Source organism: Stenella coeruleoalba (genome assembly GCF_951394435.1).
Source record: "Stenella coeruleoalba genome assembly, chromosome: 4".
Taxonomy (NCBI): domain Eukaryota; kingdom Metazoa; phylum Chordata; class Mammalia; order Artiodactyla; family Delphinidae; genus Stenella; species Stenella coeruleoalba.
The window spans coordinates 107,529,032-107,556,034 of record NC_137149.1 but is presented as its reverse complement, the minus strand read 5'-3'; the positions used below and the strand labels follow the sequence as shown (position 1 = coordinate 107,556,034).

Sequence of the window (27,003 nt, the reverse complement as noted above, 5' to 3'; positions counted from 1 at the left end):
GCTTGCAGACTGGTTAACGCTAGTCTGAGTTCATCTCTGTCATAGGATTTTGCTGGAAGAGCAAGAAGCTGCCAACATACATGAAGATCCTGCAGCTTTCCAGTGATTTCCCCTAATGTTATATATGGCCTCCGTCACCATTTAATCTGCCTTCTAAAATACTGTAATCAACAGTTATATCAATGTTTTGCCTCAGCATATCAGGGATCAACCAGCTTTTCAACTTCCAATATCTGTGTCTGTGCTTCCTGCCTCCCAAGTGCTAAACATATTATGCCACAGACCTAGGTTATGCCACTTCATGCACCCCATTTCTGGTACCAAATTCTGCCTTAGGAAATGCATAACAGAGATTCAAATACAGTCCATAAAGAAAATAGGGCTTCCCTGGTGGCGCAGTGGTTGAGAGTCCGCCTGCCAATGCAGGGGACACGGGTTCGTGCCCCGGTCCGGGAAGATCCCACATGCCGCGGAGCGGCTGGGCCCGTGAGCCATGGCCACTGAGCCTGCGCGTCCGGAGCCTGTGCTCCCCAACGGGAGAGGCCACAACAGTGAGTGGCCCACGTACAGCAAAAAAAAAAAAGAAAAAGAAAGAAAATAGAGGTTTATTCCTTTCACATTACAGTATGGAAATGATGGTCTAGGGATTTTATGGGGGACCCAGGCTTTTTCTATCACGTAGTTCTGTCATCCCTCAGATACTGCTCTTATCCACATGGTACAAGATGATCCATCACCATAAACACTTTTCAAAGCAGCAGGATGGGGAAAAGGTGGCAGAGGGCCAGCTCTTCGTCCTTTAAGGAAAATCTGGAAACCGCACACATCACCTCCAAGGGAGCTTAGAAAATGTAGTGCTTACTCTGTAGCCACATGTCCTGCTACAAAACAAGAGTCCTTTCATTATAGGAGAAGAGGATCACGGATATCAGGGAGCAAAAAATGTCCTTGCTACAGCCTTAAAATAAGTGACATTATTGGGATCTAACATGGTGTTTTGTGAACCAGTATTTATAACAATAAGAACTAAGGTGAATAGAACATTATTTTAGGAATAACTGCTCACCTAATGATATTTATAGAATATTTTCCAAGGTATAACATCCAAAATATAAATTTTGATATAAATAAATGTAAATTTAGTTTACCTTTTGCATTAAATATCTGATACATAATAGGCATTTGATAAATAATTGTTGAATGAAAGAATGAATGAACTGACTAAGCAACAAATATATACTGAATCACTGCAATGAGGCCATGACTGTGTAGACACCAAAGACATATTAAAAAAAGGTATGACATATGGAAGGGGTTGGCAGCATTTTACTTGATGATACTGGCAACGTGAAGTGCTATACACATCTAATAAACATATAAAATAATAATAATATATAAATAATAAATATAATAAATTTTCTACACAATTCCCAATGATTATACAGAAAAATAAAACTTCCTAAATTAAATTTTTTCTTAAAATAATTTTATAATTTCAAATAAGATAAAAAATTGGGTATCCTTTTTTTAACTCACTCTTAGTAAGAAGGTTACTCTAAGACCAAATGAATTAATTGGTATTTATTTATGTAATTTTTATATTATACTGAATCTTACACTTAAGATTTTAGTAAAAAGTAACAACATATTTAGCATGAAATTGTGACATGTAATTATTTGCTTAAAATTGGAATGGTTTTCAAGTAATTTAAATCAATGACACATACATGAACTATTTCTTTATAACCATCAAAGCTATTTGTGCTTACATACGAAGAATAAAATAATTCATTTGTAGTTTTGAGAAACAGAGAAAAGAAGAACTTGAACCAATACTTTCAATGAGGTAAACTATTCTTCTCATTTTTTCACAAATCTTTCTCTTTTCTATTCTTCCATTCCTAGAAGCAGCATTTAGTTATCACCATGGATTATTTTTAGGAATGCATTGCTATAGACTATTGGGATATATTATTTTAAAGGCTGTGCACACATTAAGGGAAATGACCTGTTTATAAACATATATAAAATGTTTGTTTTATAATCACTCAGGTACATGACACACCCAGATGTTTCTACAGAATAACACCTTAGGAGAAATCACATATCGTTAGGCTTTGATAACTTTTTTTCTCTGTAGTTTTGCATATTTGGGAATGAAGAGATGAACAGAAAAAAATTAAGGACAATAGGTGCAGGAAAACAACTGCTCAATACCTGCCTTGTCACACAAAGAACAGATATTTTTTTAAGTCTCCTTGATGAGAATAAATTTTTGTTCTTTGAGAGTGGACAAAGTCATTTATTGTTCTATCAAGCATATAAGGTGAGTAAAAAAGCTGAGAAGTATTTTTCATTACAACACATTTATTAAAAAATATAAACATTGGTGAAAATATTCTGGGAAAGATGGCAAGCTAGGCACACTCATTTCTCTCCATCCAGCTCCAGATTCCCATTAACATGAATGAAAGTATATAAAAAATAGGGTGTACACTGTATAAGAACTGGAAACTTTGTGCCAAAAAATGACAAAGACTTTTTTTAGAAATAGCATAGATAAAACAAATGAAAGAAAAAAACTATGTTCTTATTACCAATATTTTATCATCATAAAATAGTTTTCATCTTTATTTTTTTTATAGATTTTTATAGATTTTTTATAGATTTTTCTATCTATAAGTGTAATTTAGACATTCCTTCATTTATTCAACAAATATTTATTTTCGTGACCAAGGCAGTGTCCTAGGCCTTGCTATTCAAAAAATGTTCCTATTCTCATAGAGCTTACAATTTACTGCCATGGAGAACAATAAATGAGTTTGTGAATGTAGCACAGTATCATAGGAGGTACTAAAGGAGGGTTATCCAGAGCCACGATGGTGGGCAGCAGCTTGGACACTCACTAGAAGAACAAGCCACTCCCCAAACAGAACGTTTGCAGCCACATATCAATGGCATTCAATGACTGGTGAGTTGCCAGGAGCAGAATTCAAATTATAGGGTTAATAGGCTGTGACTCTGATAGATGCGCCACGGCTTCAGTAGGGACCGCTCCTCTCTAAGGGTCTGAGCCTCGCCAGCTTCTCCCCCAGGAGACCGATGCAGTCGGCCAGCCGCTGCTCTTTGGTAACTATGTGTGATCGAAAGGCCGTGATCAAAAATGCCGATATGTTGGAGGAGATGCAACAGGACTTGGTGGAGTGTGCTACTCAGGCATTGGAGAAATGTAGATAAGGACATTGCTGCCCATATCAAGAAGGAGTTTGACAAGAAGTAGAACCCCACCTGGCACTGCATTGTGGGGAGGAACTTCGGTACTTACGTGACACATGAAACCAAACACTTCATCTACTTCTACCTGGGCCGAGTGGCCATTCTCCTGTTCAAATATTGTTAAAAGCATGGACTGTGCCACACACCCAATGATCCATCCAAAAACAAGGACTGTAGCCTAAATTCCAAATACCACAGACTGAAAACTTCAGCCTTGCCCAAGGGAACACCTCGACCTTTATTGTGTTGCTTTGTACAGGGCATACTCTGTACTAGTTTGTTGTGGTTATAAAGCAATTAGCAAAACAAAACAACAACAAAAATAGGCCATGACCCTGAAGATGAAGAGGCTTCTATGATGTCCAGGCAGCCCACACCTCAGGAAGACTAGGCACGGATTTCCCAATAACCAAGTGACTGCCAATCCAAACAGAGAGCCAGAAATAGAAAACTGGCTTTAACTCAGCAGCTTCTCCAAGCCTATTAAGAACAATGAAGAAAGAGGAGGAAGAAGAAGGGGGCCGGGGAAGGGAGGAAGGAAGGGAGATAAAGAGGGAAGGAAGAAGGGAAGGAGGGGAAATGGTGAGGGAAGAAGGAGGGAGGAAAACCCTGCAGAGATGTGGTTCCTCTGCTCTGGAGCCCCACATTCCACTGAGGACTTACCGCATGTCAGATACCATTCCAGGTACAGAGCAAAACATGAAATTTCCTGCCCATGGAGCTCACATTCTAGCAGGAGAGGAGCTAGCAAAAGTATGAAGGAAGTAAAATACACAGTATGTTAGGCAGGGATAAATGCAATAAAGAAAAACTTAGGAAGGAACATAAATAAGGGGTGTATAATTTTTCAATAGGTCAGGGAAGGTTTCACAGAAGTTAGTTTGGGAACAAACCTGAAGGATGTGAGGCAGTGTGCCATGAGTAAATCTGGGAGATGAGATTTCCAGCAGAAGGCCCTCGGGCTGAACCATATACGGTGTACTGGAGGAACAGCACGGAGGCTAGAATGGCTGGAGTTGGGAAAATGAGGGGTAATGAGATCAAAAAGACAATGGACTAGAGATGTGTTAGAAGAGAAAGAGAAGTGAACGACGGCTCTTAGATTTTTGGCTGGGGATACCATTTACTAAAATGGAAAAGCCTGCAGGACAAGCCAATCTGGAAGGTACAATCAGGACTTTACATGTATCAGATATTAAAGAAGATATATGGAGTGAACAATTCCATAGTGAACCTGGAGATCAAGGGAGAGGTCTAAGTTGGAGACTAATGAGTAGGCAGTTGTCAGAGTACAGAGTGTATTTAAAGCCATGCTAATAAATGCAATCATCAAGGATGCAAAGAAGACAAGAAGAAGAAGAAGTTCAAGGACAGCCCTGGAGCATGTCAATATTAAGAAATCAAGAAGATAAGGAGGAACCAGCAAAGGAAATAGAGAATGAACAGACAGAGAAGAAAACCTGGGGAAATCCCAAAACTAAGTAAAGAAAGTGTTGCAAAGTATTGAAAAAGATCAGCTCTGTTGAATGTTTCTGTAAGTCAACTAAGATGAGAACTAAGAATTAGTCATTGGATTTGTTTGTTTATTGTCTTCTCTCCTGCTATAATGTAAACATCATTATGGTAGGAAGTTTCTTCCTTAGTCATTAGTAAATTCTGAGGGATAGAACAGTGTCTGGTACATAATTCATGTTCAATAAATGCATATTAATAAATGGATGAATCTCTGTTGTGAATATAAACATAAAAATAAAATATAAAGTGAAAAATATTTTATGATGGTGAAATGCTTGTAAACATTGTTAGATAGAAAAAAGTAGAACTTTGCTATAAAGCTTCAGGTTCTCCATAGCACCAATTTAACTAAAAAATGCACAGAGAGTTGATAGTATACAGGAAAGAAAACTTGGAAATAAAAAAATAATTTGCATCCCTAATTTTTGCTTTAGCATCCAAATTACTTATTTTACCTAAACCTTGCATATTTACAAACATGGCCATTTTACATAATGTTTTGCAATGGCACATTACAAATTACAGCTCTTAATCCCAAATTAACTTCTTTCAAAAAGCAATATTTAATTCTATTGGAAGACACTGAAGAACTCCACTAGAATTACATTAGTTGTTCAACATTTCACAGCCTGCTTGAAACCAAGCAGGACCCTGTGGGGCCCTCCCAGGTACAAAAGCCTTTTCATGTCCCCACTTTCATTTGTAGGGAAAAGACTTCAGCCTCCTAAACCTTTCCTGAGTTTCAAAGGTCAGATTCAAACAGTTACTAAGCAGGGAAGTGAAGGAATGCAGAAACAAAGGAAAAGCAGTCAAACAATAGTGCAGCAGTAAGGTCCTAGCTCCTCCTCAAGGGATGTACCTAACTATCTTTGAGTTCTTCTGCATAAGGACTCCACCCAGGTGGAGGACGGTAACTTCAGGCTGAGCACAAGATCCCTGGAGCACCACCCTGTTACCTCACTGCCAACCAATCAGAAGAAAATCACACAACCTGCAGCCTGCAACCCAAATTCTGCCTTTAAAACCTCTTTCCTGAAAACCATCATGGAGTTTGGGTTTTTTTAGCATGAGTTGCCTGTTCTCCTTCCTTGGCCCTCACAATAAACCTTTCTCAGCTCCAAATTCTGGCATTTTGGTTTCTTTGGCCTTACTGTGCGTCAGTCACACAAACTTGGATTCAGCAACATGCTCACACTCTTAAAATCAAATTTTAGACTCACACTATAATAGCCAATCTGAGTCTATACTCTCTGAATACCACTATAATATTTTCCATGAGGCAGAGTCCATAGTTCTAAATGACATAAAATTTCAGCACTATAGCCACCAAAATAAATTAACAAGTGAGAATGTTGATGGCATAGTAAGAGTACAACAGTAACATGTCATTAAATGAAGTTAGAGCAGAAACATTTCTAAGAAGTTCCTACTTAGATTTTATCCTGAGATATATAGATATTTCTATAACTTACCAATAATATAATTGTCATATTATCAAAGATAAAAATTCAACATATATTTTCTCACCAATTTTTAGGCAAAAGAATATTTGAGTCTTTCAATTAAATGTGTCCTATTGTTTCAACAAGTCTAATGGAGAGTTATCTTATTCAGATAAATAACTCTAGAGCAATTAGTTAGTCCCAGCTGATGACTGATTTTACAATATTAGTTGAATATTGGGTGGGAGGCAAGGAAACCTACCAGAATTTTCCTAGGCAATTTGCCAGAGAGAATTCTTGTCAAGGAAAACAGTGCTGTGATTTCAACTTTGAACCCTGAACTGTACATTGTGTGAACATGTCAAATACTCATCCCCCAAATAACCTCATGCTCTTTCTGAAAATCTTGCCAAATGCAATGAATCTGATTTAGTGGAAAAAAAAATTTAAGGCCAAGAAAAATACACACGTTGTATATGGAGTGTCAGTAATTCCGGAAATATTAGTTTACATCTATTCATGATTTCACTTTAAAAGAATGCAGTGTTGTTTCTGCTGAAAATTTTTTACCATAATTAATTCATTTTTCTCCCAAGGAAACATTTTCTTCATATGTTACTATACTTGTACATTATTTTCTTAGAGTAATTAATTCAGCTTTTTCAAACATGATGTTATTAAGGTCAAGGTTTCAGATTTTGCACCCTCAGCCATTCCCCATTCCCGGGCGGATCACTTAAATTATTAAAATTACATGCTGGGACCTAAATCCTGCCCACATCACTTTATAGAATACAGATAAAAAATAGTCCCTGCCTGTTTTCAATATAAAATAGACTTTTTATAAAAAGATGTTGGATGGATAGGAATAGTGGAAGAATGAAAATAGAAATTTTATGGAATTAAGAATCAAACTGGAAATAAAAGGACAGTCATTAATGGGAAGTTCTGTGATACAGAGCCAAGGAATAGCATCAGAACAGGTGTCTGAAGTAACAAAACAGGAGTAAGTTTAGCTGTTCAACAAACTGCTAAAAATGCATCCCTTCAATTTCTGGGTTTTTTTGGGGGGGGGCGGGGGAACACCTTCTGCAATGGCCTGCTCTCTAGCATATTAACCTTACTAATTATTGTCCAAGAAATGTAAAGTTCAAATGAAGACTTATCCCTTAAAATCACCTGATGATTCTTCTTTTTATTTCATAATATCTAATATATGGCAACTAGTCGCTATTTAGTAGCCATTTGTGAATAAATATAAACAGACCAATAAAAAACACATCAGGAAACTAAAGCAACAATGAAAAAAATTTGAATCTGCTATTTAATATAAAAACATGAAGAATGTGACTTCCCCTGCCCTTTTATACAAGTTATAATCATTATAGGTAGTTGAAATAAAAACAAAATGTCCTAAATGCCTTCACCCATATATTATAATGTATCTTTATATCTTGTTTAGATACATAAATTGCTATTTAATGCAGTACCTTGATTTGGGAAAGGAAAATTACACTAACGGTGGCAACTACCTCCTATAGAAGAGTAGGTCTTAATCTTACAAGGGTCACAAACTCTTTGAAGACTGAATTTTAAAACAATGAGCCCTTTCTACAGAAATGTGCACATCTTACACAAAATACCATACCCAATTTGGGGACTGTTCATGCCATTCATTGGAACCTGAAAAGGTCCATAAGATGCAGATTAAGAGAACTTCCTATAGAGGAGATGACAGTAAAGTTACAGATTTGTTATTAACTTTAAAAAGCCAAAAAGATTAATTATATCAGTTCATAGTATAACATCCCACATATTGTAGAAACCAAACAAATAATTTTTAACCTACATTTCCCAAGCTAAAATTGGTTTTAATAGTCATTAATAGACTAAAACTTATTAATTGGTTATATGCAAAGTAAAATAAAATGAAATATATTGGAGAGGAATTATGTAGTTAAATAAATTTGGATTATTTAATTATGTAGAATTATATAGTTAAATGCTAGATTAAACTATGTTAAGCAAGAATTTCTTTACTACATAACTTTTGAGAGTTGTTACTATATAAATATACAAAAATGGGATAGATTATGTACCATTTTCTCAACTTTTTTTGACCATGAAGTCCCCTTTCCCTCAAAACACCTGTTACCTGTCGTTGGAAATTACTTTTGATGGATGTGGTAAGAGCTACAATTGCTTTTATTAATACTGAATTTTGAATAGAAATAAATCTACATTTAACTTACATTTTATTCCTCTTGAAAGAAACCAAGATATCAGAATAAAAGAAAAAGAATATATCTGAGCAGATTTCTTAGAAAATTTCTTTAGATCAAAACATGAGAGAAATTCAGAGAGGTAAGGCAGGTTCACAGGTAACAGTGAGGCAGGTTGAGCCCATCAGAGAGGGACCCTGCTAAGACGGTGAGGGTAGAAAATTCAGCCCACATATTGTGGGGCTAGAGCAGCCCTAAAAATGGCACCTTTTTACAATTCTTCCCCCAGTGGGAGTGTTTTCCTCTACTTTTCACAGACACTGTGTATATTAGCAGGAACCCTGAAGCAAGGATACAGATATTGAGAAATAGAAACTAATTTCTTAAATGTTATATTTGGTTTTTTAACACATTTTGCACTTCTTTCAATAAGTATTCCAAATTTCTTACCATTCGTAACCCAAAGAAAATGAGAAAGAAACTTAATGAAAACAAAAATGACAAGAACTAAAATATTGCCCTACTGGCCAATGAACTTGACCCTACTCCCATACCTTACCCCTGACTGAGTATGGAGACTATTTTGTAGTTCCTGTGCTCAGCAGAGTGGCACTGATATTACCCCATCTACAGCACTTTGTCTCTGGTTTATCTTTTATAAGTAATAAGTGGGGCAGATGAGTGGTAGTTAAGCTAGAGTGAAACAAGGAAGAGGTAAATGAACTATTAGGTAACTGATGGTTGAAGCAAAAAATGTAACACTGTCTGATTGATTAAATGTATGGAGAGGAGAGGTTTAAAACAATTATGTTCTAAACAAAGGAAAATAAAATGATTAAACGGTAGGTAAGCCTTCTATATTTAACTCAAACGAGAAAAATGATAATAGCAGCAGACTGTGATAAATTACGTACATATAAATATAATTAATCAAGTGCAACCACCAAAAAGCTATGCAAAAAGACACACCAAAAACAATACAGATACTGGACACCCTATGCCAAACAACTGGGAAGACAGGAATACAGCCACACCCATTAGCAGAGAGGCTGCCTAAAATCATAATAACGTAACAGACACCCCAAAACACACCACCAAACGTGGACCTGCCCACCAGAAAGACAAGATCCAGCCTCATCCACCAGAACACAGGCACTAGTCCCCTCCACCAGGAAGCCTACACAACCCACTGAACCAACCTTAGCCACTAGGGGCCGACACCAAAAACAATGGGAACTACGAATCTGCAACCTGCGAAAAGGAGACCCCAAACACAGTAAGTTAAGCAAAATGAGAAGACAAAGAAACACACAGCAGATGAAGGAGTAAGGTAAAAACCCACCAGACCAAACAAACGAAGAGGAAATAGGCAGTCTACCTGAAAAACAATTCAGAATAATGATAGTAAATATGATCCAAAATCTTGGAAATAGAATGGAGAAAATACAAGAAACATTTAACAACGACTTAGAAGAATTAAAGAGCAAACAAACAATCATGAACAACACAATAAATGAAATTAAAAATTCTCTAGAAGGGATCAATAGCAAAATAACTGAGGCAGAAGAACGCATAAGCGACCTGGAAGATAAAATAGTGGAAATAACTACTGCAGAGCAGGATAAACAAAAATGAATGAAAAGAATTGAGGACAGTCTCAGAGACCTCTGCAACAATATTAAATGAACCAACATTAGAATTATAGGGATCCCAGAAGTAGAAGAGAAAAAGAAAGGGACTGAGAAAAAATTTGAAGAGATTATATTGAAAACTACCCTAATATGGTAAAGGAAATAGTCTATCAAGTCCAGAAAGCGCAGAGAGTCCCATACAGGATAAATCCAAGGAGAAACACACCAAGACACATATTAATCAAACTACCAAAAATTAAACAAAAGGAAAAAAATATTAAAAGCAGCAAGGGAAAAACAACAAATAACACACAAGGGAATCTCCATAATGTTAACAGCTGATCTTTCAGCAGAAACTGCAAGCCAGAAGGGAGTGGCAGGATATATTTAAAGTGATGAAGGAGAAAAACCTAAAACCAAGATTACTCTACCCAGCAATGATCTCACTCAGATTTGACAGAGAAATTAAAACCTTTACAGACGAGCAAAAGCTAATAGAATTCAGCACCATCAAACCAGCTTTACAACAAATGCTAAAGGAACTTCTTTAGTCAGGAAACATAAGAGAAGGAAAAGACCTGCAATAACAAACCCAAAACAATTAAGAAAATGGTAATAGGAATATACATATCAATAATTGCCTTAAATGTAATTGGATTAAGTGCTCCAACCAAAAGACACAGACTGGCTGAATGGATACAAAAACAAGACCTGCATATGTGCTGTCTACAAGAGACACACTTCACACCTAGGGACACATACAGACTGAAAGTGAGGGGATGGAAAAAGATATTCCATGCAAATGGAAATCAAAAGAAAGCTGGAGTAGCAATTCTCATATCAGACAAAATAGACTTTAAAACAAAGACTATTACAAGAGACAGAGAAGGACACTACATAATGATCAAATGATCAATCCAAGAAGAAGATATAACAATTGTAAATATTTATGCACCCAACATAGGAGCACCTCAATACATAAGGCAAATGCTAGCAGCCATAAAAGGGGAAATTGACAGTAACACAATAGTGGGGACTTTAACACCCCACTTTCACCAATGGACAGATCATCCAAAATGAAAATAACTGAGGAAATACAAGCTTTAAATGATACATTAAACAAGATGGACTTAATCGATATTTATAGGACATTCTATTCAAAAACAAAAACAACAGAATACACTTTCTTCTCAAGTGCTCATGGAACATTCTCCAGGATAGATCATATCTTGGGTCACAAGTCAAGCTTTGGTAATTTTAAGAAAATTGAAATCATATCAAGTATCTTTTCTGACCACAATGCTATGAGACTAGATATAAATTACAGGAAAAAATTTGTAAAAAAATACAAACACATGGAGGCTAAACAATACACTACTTAATAACCAAGAGATCACTGAGGAAATAAAACAGGAAATCAAAAAATACCTACAAACAAATGACAATGAAAACACAACAACCCAAAACCTATGGGAAACAGCAAAAGCAGTTCTAAGAGGAAATTTTATAGCAATGCAATCCTACCTTAAGAAACAAGAAACATCTCAAATAAACAACCTAACCTTACACCTAAAGCAATTAGAGAAAGAAGAACAAAAACCCCCCAGAGTTAGTAGAAGGAAAGAAATCATAAAGATCAGATCAGAAATAAATGAAAAAGAAATGAAGGTAATGATAGCAAAGATCAATAAAACTAAAAGCTGGTTCTTCGAGAAGATAAACAAAATTGATAAACCATTAGCCAGACTCATCAAGAAAAAAAGGGAGAAGACTCAAATCAATAGATTTAGAAATGAAAAAGGGGAAGTAAGAACTGACACAGCAGAAATACAAAGGATCATGAGAAATTACTTCAAGCAACTATATGCCAAAAAAGTGGACAACCTGGAAGAAATGAACAAATTCTTAGAAATGCACAACCTTCCAAGACTGAACCAGGAAGAAATAGAAAATATGAACAGACCAATCACAAGCACTGAAATTTAAATTGTGATTAAAAATCTTCCAACAAACAAAAGGACCAGATGTTTTCACAGGCGAATTCTATCAAACATTCAGAGAAAAGCTAACACCTATCCTTCTCAAACTCCTCTAAAAAATTGCAGAGAAGGGAACACTCCCAAACTCATTCTACGAGGCCACCATCACCCTGATAACAAAACCAGACAAAGATGTCACAAAGAAAGAAAACTACAGGCCAATATCACTGATGAACATAGATGCAAAAATCCTCAACAGAATACTAGCAAGCAGAATCCAACAGCACATTAAAAGGATCATATACCATGATCAAGTGGGGTTTACCCCAAGAATGCAAGGATTCTTCAATATACGTAAGTCAATCAATGGGATACACCATATTAACAAATTGAAGGAGAAAAACCATATGATCATCTCAATAGATGCAGAGAAACTTTTGACAAAATTCAACAACCATTTATGATAAAAACCCTCCAGAAAGTAGTCATAGAGGGAACTTACCTCAACATAATAAAGGCCATATATGACAAACCCACAGCCAGCATCATCCTCAATGGTGAAAAACTGAAACCATTTCCACTAAGATCAGGAACAAGACAAGGTTGCCCACTCTCACCACTCTTATTCAACATAGTTTTGGAAGTTTTAGCCAGAGCAATCAGAGAAGAAAAAGAAAAAAAAGGAATCCAAATCAGAAAAGAAGAAGTAAAGCTGTCACTGTTTGCAGATGACATGATACTATACATAGAGAATCCTAAAGATGCCACCAGAAAACTATTAGAGTTAATCAATGAATTTGGTAAAGTAGCAGGATACAAAATGAATGCACAGAAATCTCTGGCATTGCTATACACTAATCATGAAAAATCTGAAAGTGAAATTAAGAAAACACTCCCATTTACCATTGCAACAAAAAAAAATAAAATACCTAGGAATAAACCTACCTAAGGAGACAAAAGACCTGTATGCAGAAAATTATAAGATGATGAAAGAAATTAAAGATGATACAAATAGATGGAGACATATACCATGTTCTTGGATTGGAAGAACCAACATTGTGAAAATGACTCTACTACCCAAAGCAATCTACAGATTCAATGTAATCCCTATCAAACTACCACTGGCAATTTTCACAGAACTAGAACAAAAAATTTCACAATTTGTATGGAAACACAAAAGACCCCAAGTAGCCAAAGCAATCTTGGAAAAGAAAAACGGAGCTGGAGGAATCAGGCTCCTGGACTTCTGACAAAGCTACAGTAATCAAGACAGTATGGTACTGGAACAAAAACAGAAATATAGATCAATGGAACAGGCTAGAAAGCCCAGCGATAAACCCACACACATATGTTCACCTTATTTTTGACAAAGGAGGCAAGAATATACAATGAAGAAAAGACAGCCTCTTCAATAAATGATGTTGGGAAAACTGGACACCTACATGTAAAAGAATGAAATTAGAACACTTCCTAACATCATACACAAAAATAAACTCAAAATGGATTAAAGACCTAAATGTAAGGCCAGACACTATCAAATTCTTAGAGTAAAACATAGGCAGAACACTCTATGACATAAATCACAGCAAGATTCTTTTTGATCCACCTCCTAGAGAAATGGAAATAAAAACAAAAATAAATAAATGTGACCTAATGAAACTTAAAATCTTTTGCACAGCAAAAGGAAACCATAAACAAGATGAAAAGACAACCCTCAGAATGGGAGGAAATATTTGAGAATGAAGCAACTGACAAAGGATTAATGCCCAAAATTTACAAGCAGCTCATACAGCTCAATAACAAAGAAACAAACAACCCAATCCAAAAATGGGCCGAAGACCTAAATAGACATTTCTCCAAAGATATACAGATTGCCAACAAACACATGAAAGGAGTCTCAACGTCATTAAAAATTAGAGAAATGCAAATCAAAACTACAATGCAATATCATCTCACACCGGTCAGAATGTCCATCATCAAAAAATCTACAAACAATAAATGCTGGAAAGGGTGTGGAGAAAAGGGAACCTTCTTGTACTGTTGGTAGGAATGTAAATTGATACAGCCACTATGGAGAACAGTATGTAGGGTCCTTAAAAAACTAAAAATAGAATTACCCTATGACCCAGTAATCCCAATACTGGGCATATACCCTGAGAAATCCATAATTCAAAAAGAGTCATGTACCACAATGTTCATTGCAGCTCTATTTACAATAGCCCGGAGATGGAAACAACCTAAGTGTCCATCATCGGATGAATGGATAAAGAAGATGTGGCACATATATACAATGGAATATTACTCAGCCATAAAAAGAAATGAAATTGAGTTATTTGTAGTGAGGTGGATAGACCTAGGGTCTGTCATACAGAGTGAAGTAAGTCAGAAAGAGAAAAACAAATACCGTATACTAACACATATATATGGAATCTAAAAAAAAAAAAAAAAATGGTCATGAAGAACCTAGGGGCAAGATGGGAATAAAGACACAGACCTACTAGAGAAGGGACTTGGGGACACAGGGACGGGGAAGGGTAAGCTGGGACAAAGTGTGAGAGTGGTAGTGTATACATAGACATATATACACTACCAAATGTAAAATAGCTAGTGGGAAGCAGGAGCATAACACAGGGAGATCATCTTTGTGCTTTGTGACTAGCTAGAAGGGTGGAATAGGGAGGGTGGGAGGGAGGGAGACGCAAGAGGGAAGAGATATGGGGATATATGTATAACTGATTCACTTTGTTGTAAAGCAGAAACTAACACACACACATACACACAAAGAACAATACAGATAAATGAAAATCAAGTTCTAAAACAGGTTCAAGAAATACATAGGAATATAGGCAAAAGAAAACAAGAAACAAAAAATAAAATGGCAGACTTAAACTCCAACATATCAATACATACATTATATGAAATGGCCTAATACACTTATTAAAAGACAAAGATTGGCAGAGTGAATTAAACACATGGACTAACTATATGCTGTCTAAAGAAACTCACTTCAAATGTAACAATATAGGTCACCTGGAAGTAAAAGGATAAAAAAAGACATATCATGTAAACATTAATCAAAGGCAAATAGGAGTGGCTTTATTAATATGACATAAAATAGACTTTAGAGCAAAGGAAATTACCAGAAACAGAGAGACACATTATCTAGTTATAAAAGGGTAAATCGACCATGAAGACATAACAATCCTAAATGAGTATGAACCAAATAACAGAGCTGCAAATTATGTGAATCCCAAACTGCTAGAACTGAAAATAAAAAGAAGTAAATTCCAAAGTATACTTGTAGACTTCAACACTCCTCTCTCAACAATTGATAAAACAACCACCAAACAGAAAATCAGCAAGGACATAGAATTTGACATTATCAACCAACAGAATCTCAACATTTATAGAACAGTTCACCCAACAACAGCATAATACACCTTCTTTTCAACTGCCCAAGAAATATACTCCGAGATAGATATTCTGGGCCATAAAACAAGTCTTAACAATTTAAAAGAATTCAAATCACATGCAGTGTGTTCTTCAAAAAGAGATTAAGCTAGAAATCAACAAGAAAGATAATGGGAAAATCTACAAACACTTAGGAATTAAATAACACACTTCTAAATAGTAAATGGATAAAAAAAGAAAGGGTCAAGAGAAATTAAAAATACATTGAACAGAATGAAAATGAAAATACATCATCAATTTGTGGGAGACTGCTAATAGTGCTGAGAGAAAAAATTTATAGCGTGAACTTAATGCAGTAGAAAAGGAGAAAATTCTCAAATCAATAATTTAAGCTCCCACTTCAAGAACCTTGAAAAAGAAGGACAAAACATACCCTGAGCAAGCAGAAGGATGAAAAAAAGTAGAGAGCAAAAATCAATGAAATTGGAACAGCACAGAGAAGCCAGAATGGGCCCACACAAATATAACAAATTGTTTTCTGACAGAAGTTCAAAAGCACTTCAATGTAAAAAAAAATCACCTTTTCCATAAACAATGCTGGACAATTAAACATCCATAAACCAAAAAATAAAACTCACCTAAGTCTCACTCTTTATACAAAAATTAGCTCAAAATAGACCACAGATTAAATCTAAAATATAAAACTATAAAATAAATAAATATATATATATATATATATATATATATATATATAACTATAAAACTTTTGGAAGGAAAAAAAAAATCCTGAAGATCTAGGATTAAGCAAAGCCCTCTTAGTCAACACCAAAAAGAAAAAAATGATAAATTGGAACTTATCAAAATTAAAATCTCTTGTTCTGCAAAAGATCATATGATAAATGTGAAAAGACAAGCTATAGTCCAGGAGAAAACATTTACAAACCACATATTTGCCAAAGGACTAGCCTAAAATATCTAAAGAACTCTCAAAACTCAACAGTCAAAAAAAAAATCCGATTAAAAAATGGGAAAAAGACATGAAGAGACATGTCAACAAAGAAGATATACAGATGGCAAATAAATACAAAAAAATATGTCAAGCATCATTAGCCAGTAAGAATGCCTTAAAACCACAATGAGATACACCTGCAAGAATGGCTGAAATAAAAACTAGTCACATGCCCACATGCTGGCAAGGATACAGAAACTCTGGATCTCTCATACTTTGCTGTTGGGAATGTAAAAATGATACAGAACTCTAAAAAGTGTGGCACATTCTTTAAAAACTTAAATGTGACGACCATATAACCCAGCAATTGCACTCCTGGGCATATATCCCAGAAAAATAAAAAGTTACATTCACCAAAAAACCTGTACACCCATGTTTATAACAGCCTTATTCATAACAGCCAAAACAACCCAGATATCCGTCAATGGGTAAATGATTAAACAAACTGTGGTACATCCACACCGTGAATAACCACCAAGCAATAAAAAGGAATGAACTTTTGATACACACAGTGACCTCAATGAAGCTTCAGAGAATTACGCTGAGTGAAAAAAAGCCAATCCCAAGGTTACATATTGTATTACTCCAGTTACATAACATTCTTGAAATGACAAAATTATAGAAATGAAGAACATATTTATGGTTGTCAAGGGTTATAAGGAAGGAGTGGTGGTGAGTGGGAGTGGCCATGGCTATAAAAGGGCATTAGGACGGATCCTTGTAGTGATGGAAATGTTCTGTATCTTGACTACATCAGTGTCAATGTCAAGGCTATGGTGTGTTACAGTTTTGTAGAATGTTGCCACTGAGGGAGAATGGGTAAAGGGTACATGGGATCTCTGTATTATTTCATACAACTGCAAATAAATCTACAAATATCTCAAAATAAAAAAAATTTAACTGAAGAACATTTACATAAAGAACAATAAATATGTTACCAATCTTTATTACCAACAGAAAATTAAGAGATGCTTGTGGAAATTAATACATGAACCTTAGTTTCTTTATTCAGCTCCATCACCTGTCTTGGTTTTATCTGGGTTTTATCTCTGAATTTCATCTAAAACCAACCTCTTCTGCCAAAGGCCCAGGCCAATTCTGTGCTTCTAGCTGGCTGTATTCCACATTGTCTCCCAGCAATGCAATGTGGTCCAGAAAGAAAGCAAGAAATTTATGAGCTTTTTAAGTATTTGCCGACCTTTATCTTCTATGCAAAGGTACTATTCTGAATCTTTTTTAAATCCAGTGAATCATGAGTACAGACCTGTCAGAATGGACACCAGACCATGAAAGTCTAGGTAAATATTTAGCAAACAGCTCTGCGGGGGGATGGTTGGGGAAGTTTGTGGAGTTTGCCAACTTGTGAACATTCCTGCCACGTTCTATTTCAAGCTGCCAATGAACCTGGAAGAGATATGCAGAATTGCCACTTTTGAGTGAATATATGATACCAAGGACTGAAAAACGAATACTAAAATCCCTAAGATTTTGACCTTCAACCTTTAAAACTTGCAATGAAACTAGGAGGTATGCGTGAATTGAAGTAAACTTATGTGGTGTTAAATTAAGTAAACAAAGAAGCCATCAGACTGCGGTGGTACTAATGTCTGGGTGGCCTATGTAAGCAAACCAAAATCTCAGCCTGTAAATGCCTCATGGTTTTGAAATCAAAATGCTAAGCACAACCAATCACAAACAGCCAGCAGGGCTTTAAGCCAATCAATAATTTCCTTTCTTTGCTTCTTCATCCTCTCTAGGTAAGTCTTTCCCCTGGCTCCTGTCCAAGGAGTGCTCCTAACCACTTCTGGTTTGGCACTGCCCAATTCAAGTCAATTTTCGCTCAACAACACTTTTAAAAATTTTAATATGTCTCAGTTCATCTTTTAACAGCGGTCACTCAAAATTGGTCACATTTTTTTTTTCTGAGTATCTCTTGCTTAGTAGCTTTAATGATCAAAGGCAGGTGAGTGCTGCACGTGTCCTTTTCTACAACTCACCACCAGAATATGTGAAAAACAAAGTTAGCTTCACAATGAATTCCCCCACATGTATAAACATTTATAGAAAGGAGGCACAAACCCAGGTCTGTAAGCGAGATGAAGTCCTCACTTGCCCTTGGGCTCTCCAGGAAGAGCCTCACATTAAAGATTCAGAGACAAACACAGCATTCTGTGGGCAAGATGAGCTGATCTGAGTGCCTAGCTGAATCACACAATGGCCCATCCTTTAAGTGTTGGGATAAAGGACTGAAGGAAAGTCAACCTATCTGTATCAATCTGAAGGGATCAAGCTGACGGACGCTCCTAATTTTTCTACCTCAACCATGCAAAAGTGGTGGTGCATTATAGTATCTACCCAATCCACGTAAATTAAAAGCTCCAATTTAATCAATGAAAATGTTTTTCTAAAATCACTTATGATAGTTAATAAACCCTCTCTTGCAGATTCAGATAATCGTCTCTTTGAATGCTAACTAACTTCCCTTAGCCCGTGGATTCCTGATTAGGTCATTTCAAATGTTAACAGTTGTGGTTTAAAAACAATTTACAGGACTTCTCTGGTGGTGCAGTGGTTAAGAATCCACCTGCCAATGCAGGGCACATGGGTTCGAGCCCTGGTCCGGGAAGATCCCACATGCTGCAGAGCAGCTAAGCCCATGCACCACAACTATTGAGCCTGCGCTCTAGAGCCCTCGAGCCACAACTACTGAGTCTGCATGCCGCAACTACTGCAGCCAGCATGCCTAGAGCCTGTGCTCCACAACAAGAGAAGCCCTCACACCACAACGAAGAGTAGCCCCCGCTCGCCGCAACTAGAGAAAGCCCGCTCACAGCAACAAAGACCCAACGCAGCCAATAAATAAATAAATAAATTTATTTATTTTTAAGAAAACAAAACAATTTACACATATATATCACACTTTCTATGCTTAAGTATTTAAAAGTAACTTACAGACAATACAACAAAAACCATCTTTTAGATCTGTTGCAACATTTTACTTCAGGAAAATGCTGTATTTTTTAAAATGCCAGAATATATGTGGCATAAATGTGTCTTTTTTTTTTTTTTTTTTTTTGTGGTACATGGGCCTCTCACTGTTGTGGCCGCTCCTGTTGCGGAGACAGGCTCCGGACGCACAGGCTCAGCAGCCATGGCTCACGGGCCTAGCCGCTCCGCGGCATGTGGGATCTTCCCGGACCGGGGCACGAACCCGTGTCCCCTGCATCGGCAGGCGGACTCTCAACCACTGCGCCACCAGAGAAGCCCAAATGTGCCTTTTTGTTAGGGAAAAGCTCAAAAGACTGAATTAGCTTCAAAGAGCTGAAAATAGCATTTTGGTTCATTTGATTCTCACATTAAATAGTAGCCAACCTATTTAAATAATCAGTGTATTTCATAATTTCTTTGAGAAAATTTATTTGAATATGTACTAAATATTATACTACAAATGATAGTAGCTAATATTTATTGAACGTTTACCCAGTGCCAGGTCTTGTACTAAATACCTGACACAATTTACCATCTCATTTAATCCATACAGCAACCCTCTTAGTAGGCATTACCACTTCCCCCATTTTATGTGCGAGAAAACTGAGGCTTAGAACTTTTAATACCTTCTCCATGAATAACCTGTTAAAAAATGATGAAATCAAGGTTCTAACTCAGATATTCTAGTCCCAGACACCTGCTCTTAACCACTACCCAATGTTTTGTATGTTAAACAGGCACTCCAGGCCATCTCCCTGGAGATTCTGATTCTGCAGGCCTGGGGGACCCAAGAATCTACATTAGCAAGAAGTCCTCCTGTAAGCAGATGTGATAGGGGGTCCCTGGAGAAAGAGAACCAGGCATGGCTTTCTTGACATAAGAGAAGCTATTTTGGGCCTGAGCCATTTTGTGATCTAAGCCGGGCCACAGTGCTTGTCCTTGAACAGATCTCAGTAATTAATGATCCTTAGGGAAGTAAGGGAATTCAGGAACAAAGGAAAAGCAGTCAAGAAACAATAGTTCAGTGATAAAACAGAGTCCTAGTTCCTCCTCAAGGGATATAACATGATAATCTGATACCTATCTTTGAGCTCTGCAGGAACAAAGGCCCTCACCCAGGTGAAGAATGGATGATGATGTTGACCTTTCCAGACTTCAGTCAAGCTAGAGCTTGGCCTCTGAAGACCTCTGCCCCACTTCTATGCTGAATTCTCCTCTGCTGAAACCCCTTCATGAATATGCATGATGTTTAGTTTAAAACTTCCCCAATTTTGCTGTTCAGGAAGACATTACTTTGGGAAATATCCCTGGTGTTCTCCTTACTGCTGCAAGTAATAAATATTTCCGCCTCCCGATCTTTGGCTTGGTTGTGCCTTTTGTCTTGACACTCACCAAGGTGACACACCCAGAAGATTCTTATGAACAAGCAAGTTTGGGAAATCCCACACTATGTTATGCTGAATCTCTGAAAATTCTAACATATATGTAACCTAATTTCTAACATATATTAACCTAAATTCATACATTTTATTTGTTTTCTTTACATCTTTATTGGATTATAATTGCTTTACAATGTTGTGTTAGTTTCTACTGTACAACCAAGTGAATCAGCTATATGTATACATATATTCCCATATCTCTTCCCTCTTGAGCCTCCGTCCCACCCTCCTATCCCATGCCTCTAGGTCATCACAAAGAACGGAGCTGATCTCCCTGTGCTATATGGAAGCTTCCCACTAGCTAGCTTTATACATGGTAGTGTATATATGTCAATGCTACTCTCTCAATTCGTCCCACCCTCCCCTTCCCCACCTGTGTCCACAAGTCCGCTCTCTACCTCTGCGTCTCTATTCCTGCCCTGCCACTAGATTCATCAGTACCACTAAATTCTTACATTTTAGTTTTTTTGTGTACTTTTTTACCTGAGGATGAAGAACAGCAGATACTTTTTCATCTTTATCTATTCTCCACCTTTTGAGAAAAACTCCATATTAGAGAACTCCATATTCCAATATAAAGAAAATATCTAGAGTCTTCCAGAAAACAGAGCAAAACATAATGCATTGATCATATTAAAATATACAGTAAAAAAATAAAGGCTAATAAGAATAACTTTTTTCCCCTTCATAATTCCTTTTAAAAAATAACTGAAATAATCTCTATTAAATAAGCATTGAATATGTTCAGGTAAATAAATGTGGAAACAGTCAACATGAAACAAGTCTAATATTTGTTAAAAGTCAAGTAACAAGAAGAAAACTGACAGCCCTAGGAACTCTGTCTTTGGTTGTGTTGGGGAGGAAGTATCATTTTCCCTCCACCTTTCCAGGTTCTCAGTTGAGATCATCTATAATAAAACACAGATTAACAGGAGAAAACAAACAGAAGCTTAATACTATGTATACATTTTATAAATATGGGAGATACCCAGGAAAACTGGGTACCCAGGAAATGGCCCAAGCAGCGCCTTAAATACCATCTCCACCTAAAGACAAAAACGTTGGGGTAGGGGAACCAGTTATGGGAAATCATCAGGCAAAGCACAATAAACAAGGCTAACACTGTTATACAGATTTAAGTCATAGCCTTCTCCATGATAAGAGTTTCTAGAGATTTGGTCATCATCCTCCTCCTGTTACAGCAGGGTGACATCCTTCCAAATGGAGATTTCCCTTATAACTGTCAACATCTCTTACTTCTATTCAGTTTTCGAAGCTTTTCTGTTCCTGCCGTTTCTTAAAAAATAACCAGGTAAAGATAATCCTTATGCCAAACAGGCATATTTTGGGGTGGCAAAATCTGCTCCCCTTCCCTTCAGAGGTCAATTTTATTAAATATATTGATGTTATCAAAATTTTAATATACATAGCTGTCGACTAAATGATCCTTTTCTGTGTGTTTAGATAAAAATTCTACTTCATCTATAACCTTAAATACACACCCACACTTGAAGCATTTCTAGTGAGCACAGCTTTCATCAAGCATTTTTACCAGTCTTTTTCACTTTAACCTAAGAGTCTGATATTTTTACACAAGACTATAATCATTCCCCAGTGTAAAATCACTCCCCAGGCCATTCAGTGGCTTAACTGGCAACACCGCCTTTTTACTAATAGCTCCACAATAAAGGAAATGTTTTTAAACAGTGAATATGTAACAAGGCAGCATGTGATTAAAATTCAATACATTATCTCTCTCGAATTTTATTACTGCAGGTGCAGAAAACAACTGTTCAGAGGCTTGCTAAGGGCAAGGTTCCCTTTCATTGAAAACAATTCTATTTATACACCTGTTTTACAAGGATTCTAAATGAAAAGACCTAGGAACAGATAATGGAACAAGAAAACAACACTAAACATTTTCTTCACAAAGCCTGAATCAGTTCTCCCCAAGGACAAGAAAGGGTGAGAATAATCCTTGGTCTAGCAAAGGTATCCCCAGAGCTATGTAAGTGTATTCTCAGAAATTTATCTGTAGTAGTAAATAACAGGAAAATATTTTTTATTATCCCCCAATGGAGAAATAATTACCAGGAGTAACAGCTAAGCATTTTCTCTGTGCCATTTGTTATACAGTTATCCTTTTCAATTCAATAGGTATATATTAAGCAGCTATTATTCATTCAACAAATATTTATTGAGAGCTTACCATAGGTCCTCAGAGTACAATGTGAAAAAAAAAAATCATGTGAGAAACTATGGGCTAGGCCTTGCAAGAGGTAAAAAATGACTAATAAATAAAACAGTGTCCAGAAACAGATGGTACCATTCCTTCCAAACAATCCATGGACAAAGTGCTGATTCTGGCTAGGCTGCCCTTAGAGTGTGTAGGGTCCCTGTCTATATAAACTAGTTGATTAAATAATGTATTTTAAAAATTCATGTATCTATATGATGTCTAGTGATTGATAACAATTTAGTAAAATGGGTGGAAAACAGGTATTTAAGTATTTTTGTATTGTCCAATCAGTGTGTGTAAAACCAAGTACCCCTAAAACCGAGTTTCTCTGTCAGATTAACTTCTTTATCCAAAACTTTATTCTCTTTCCTGCCCTGCCCTCTGTTCCCATCAGGATTGAGAAATATCAAAGAAAAAGAAGGGTTGAAACCAAGCAGGACCATGCAGGGCCTTCCCAGGTATAAAAGCCCCTCTTTGTCCCCAGTTTCTTATTTGTAGAAAAAAACTTTAGTCTCCTAAGCCTCCCCTGAATTCCAAAGAGCAGACTCAAGCAGTTACTAATTAGGGAAGTGAGGGAATGCAGAAACAAAGAAAAAGTAATTAAGCAAGAAAAGTAGCTTAAACAATAATTCAGTGATAAAACAGAGTCCTATTCCTCCTCAAGGGATATACATAACAATCTGATGCATATCTTTGAATTGCTCTACAGAAACTAAGATCCCCCTGCCACCCAGGTGGAGGTCAGGACACACTGACCACAAGCACCAGACCCTAAACTGGTTAGAACCAGAAGGTTGATGGTTAAGATTCCTAAAACATCACCCTGTTACCTCACCACCAATGAATCAGAAGAAAGTCCATGAGCTGCAACTCTCACCCCAAATGTTGCCTTTAAAACACCCTTACCTGAAAGCCATCAGGGAGTTCAGGTCATTTGAGCATAAGCCACCCATTCTCCTTGCTTGGTGCCTGCAATAAATGCTATACTCTCCTTCACCACAACCCAGTGGTGTCAGTAGATTGGCTTGGCTGTGTGGTGGGCAAGCAGACCCAAATTCAGTCCAGTAACACATGTGACAATTCCTCCTAATGTCTAGGTAGCATCCCCTCTTGAACAAGTCCAGGAACTATCTCTTTGTGTTCTTTATTATCAAGTTTGCTTTTCTTGGTTAATTTCCTATCCCCTTCAGCAAGCAAAAGCTAGCAGCACTATTATTACTCATAATGCCATGACTCTTTGGCACTTGTTTGTATTGAAACAATATACACCTTCTTGCCTCTGCACTTCCCTAATACCAGTTCTTTCATGCTAATTACATCATTCCTTATGCCTCATCCCTCATGCCACTCGTGAATGCTGGCATGGCATCCAGTGACATTCAAAAGATGATACTTGCTTTACTGATGATAACCACAAAAGCAAGTCTTACCCAGAGCATGCAGGAAAGTGTGAATGATAATTCATTTTCTGGTCATGTTAAATTTACCTTTGGATTTTTATAACACAGAACAAACATCTTTCAATAGTGCCTCTTCCTGAAGTCTTCTGGTTATAATCACTGCATTCATAGAATGTGGATTCTTTTGAAACCACAACCCTGCCTCCCACACACTGCCACTAGTGTCCTGGTTAGGGGAAGAGCCATGGTCCGCAAGAGAAGAGTCCCATCAGAGTAAGGAATGTCCCTCTTTTCCGACATGGCTTAAGATTGACCAGGAGAACATGCATCTACATAGATCAGAGACAAGAGAGGATATCAATCAGTAGGGCCCACTGGTGTTGAGAGCAATGATTTCTAAAGTTCTCAGAGGCAGGGGCATGCCCACTTTGGAGGAACACCTGCAGAGAGGTGGGTGGCTGCCCTGGATGCCAGCAGTGGGAGGGGTGGGCAGGGGTGGGGAGTGCTGAGAGAAGAGTAGACTCAAGGCAGCACCACAGTTGGAATACACTGACAATGCCTACACCTGCCCAAGTGGTTCAAGCACAAGGTTCTTTCAGTCTCCCAGAGCCCTGAATTTGTTCACTGACCTGCATGGGTGAGTCACCAATAATCTGTATGTCAGTACCATTCTTGTGACTCAATCTTGCCCAATCAGAGAAAGAATTACTACACCAGTGAGAAGAGGGATCTTCCCAGCAGACTGCCCCCCGGAACCCCAGCCAAACCATGGTGGACTGAAGTGACCCCAAAAGCTCAAGTCCCAGAGCTCCCATGACATCTAATTGGCTTCATCCTCAAGGTAGAGAGTTGGAGAGCTCCCCCAGCAGGAAACACAGGAACTGCAGCCCACACAGTCCAGAACTTGCCAGGTGCTGCTCCAGAACCCACCACTGGTCTTAACAGATCCCAGGAACCAGAAGAGAACTCCAAACATTTGAGGAAAGGGCTTCTGGCAACCAAACTTAGCTGGGTGTCCTATATTTTTATTTGCTAAATCTGGCAATCCCAACTATATCAGGCTATTCTAGGGATTACCAATAGTCCAGTTATTATATCATGATTTCTCCATTATTAATTTTGATTAATTTTTGTCATTTAGAATAGTTTTTTGATGGTCTGAATATTTTTCATTGCATTTGATCCCAGAAGCTCTGAAATCCAGCCCATCATAATCCAATTAAATTTTCAGGGTTCCTTTTCTCCTTTCTGTTCATTTATTCGGGAAACATTTATTGAGATACTATTCTTGCCTGGCACTGTGCTCTCTTCTTTTTCCACTGTTTTCTTATTGTATTTTTTACCCCCAGTTTTATTGACATATAACTGACACATAGCACTGTATAAGTTTAAGGTGTACAGTGTAACAGCTTGAATCACATATATCATGAAATGATTATCACAGCAATTTAACATCCATCATCTCATATAGATACAAAAGAAAGAAAAAGAAAAAAACCACTTGTCTCCTTGTGATAAGAACTCTCAGGATTTACTCTCTTAACAACTTTCAAATATATAACACAGCAGTGTTAGCTGTAGTCATCGTATTGTACATCACATCCCCAGGACTTATTTATAACTAGAAGTTTGTACCTTTTGACCACTTTCCTCCAATTCCCCCTCCCACTTCCACCCAGCTCTGGCAACCACAAATCTGATCTCTTATACTATGAGTTTGCATTTCTTCTTTTTCTTTTTCCTTTTCCTTTTTTGGTTTTAGATATAAGTGAAATTATACAGTATTTGTCTTTCTCTGTTTGCTTATTTCACTTAGCATAATGTCCTCTAGGTTCATCCATGCTGTCACAAAAGGCAGGATTTCCTTCTTCTTAATGGCTGAATAATATTCCATTATATATACCACTTTTCATTTACTTTGAACATACTCCCAGATATGGAATTGCTGGATCATGATAGTTCTATTTTTAATTTTTTGAGGAATCTCCATACTGTTTTCTGTAGTGGCTGTACCAGTTTACAATCCCACCAATACTTCACAGGGGTTCTCCTTTTCTCCACATTCTCACTAGCATTTGTTATCTCTTTTTGGTGATAGCCATTCTAAGTGGCATGAGCTGATATCTCATTGTGGTATTTATTTACATTTCCCTAATAATTAGTGATGCTGAGCACCTTTTCATATACCTGTTGACCATTCATATAGCTGCTTTGGAAAATGTCTATTCAGGTCCTTTGCCCATTTTTAATTAGATTATTGTCATTTCTTTTTATTTTTTGCTATTGAGTTGCATGAGTTTTTTTATATATTTTGGATATTAACACCTTATCAAATATATGATTTGCAAATATTTTTCCCATTCTGTAGGTTGTCATTTTATTTTGTTGATAATTTCTTTGGCTGTGCAGAAGCTCTTTAGTTTGATGTAGTTCCACTTGTTTATTTTTTATT

General features: G+C 36.9%; 1 protein-coding gene and 1 pseudogene across 2 annotated transcripts in view; one reads left to right on the top strand and one right to left on the bottom strand.

Annotated features, from left to right (window-relative positions):
- The window catches only part of CFAP299 (cilia and flagella associated protein 299), a gene marked incomplete at its 3' end in the record, with an annotated part of 625,628 nt that overhangs the window by 550,727 nt on the left and 47,898 nt on the right, over positions 1–27,003 (bottom strand). The gene's annotated exons all lie outside the window — the stretch shown is intronic.
- LOC307186060 (dynein light chain 1, cytoplasmic-like) lies at positions 2,954–3,400 on the top strand (annotated as a pseudogene). Its single transcript has one exon. The product of its transcript is annotated as a dynein light chain 1, cytoplasmic-like (transcript).